This window comes from Arachis duranensis, chromosome 5 (assembly GCF_000817695.3).
Source record: "Arachis duranensis cultivar V14167 chromosome 5, aradu.V14167.gnm2.J7QH, whole genome shotgun sequence".
Classification (NCBI taxonomy): Eukaryota; Viridiplantae; Streptophyta; class Magnoliopsida; order Fabales; family Fabaceae; genus Arachis; species Arachis duranensis.
This window is the reverse complement of record NC_029776.3, coordinates 58,239,200-58,239,703: the sequence shown is the minus strand read 5'-3', so window position 1 is coordinate 58,239,703 and position 504 is coordinate 58,239,200. Positions and strand designations below refer to the sequence as shown.

The window sequence follows — 504 nt, the reverse complement described above, 5'->3', positions numbered from 1 at the left end:
AACAACTTTGAGCTTAAGCCTCAATTAGTTTCTCTAATGCAACAGAATTGCAAGTTCCATGGACTTCCATTGGAAGATCCTCATCAGTTTTTAGCTGAGTTCTTGCAAATCTGTGACACTGTCAAGACTAATGGGGTTAACTCTGAGGTCTACAGACTTATGCTATTCCCTTTTGCTGTAAGAGACAGAGCTAGGACATGGTTGGACTCACAACCTAAAGAAAGGCTGAACTCTTGGGAAAAGCTAGTCAATGCCTTCTTGGCAAAGTTCTTTCCACCTCAAAAATTGAGTAAGCTTAGAGTGGAAGTCCAAACCTTCAGACAAAAGGAAGGAGAATCCCTCTATGAAGCTTGGGAAAGATACAAACAATTAATCAGAAAGTGTCCATCTGATATGCTTTCTGATTAGAGCATTATAGGTATTTTCTATGATGGTCTCTCTGAACTATCCAAAATGTCTTTGGATAGCTCTGCTGGAGGATCTCTTCATCTGAAGAAGACGCCT

At 40.3% G+C, this 504-nt stretch overlaps 1 non-coding gene across 1 annotated transcript; it reads right to left on the bottom strand.

Annotated features, from left to right (window-relative positions):
* Positions 1–291: 291 nt before the first annotated feature.
* On the bottom strand, positions 292–399 carry LOC127748249 (small nucleolar RNA R71). The gene has a single exon (XR_008010191.1). It is a non-coding gene; the product is annotated as a small nucleolar RNA R71 (small nucleolar RNA).
* Between the last annotated feature and the right edge of the window lie 105 nt (positions 400–504).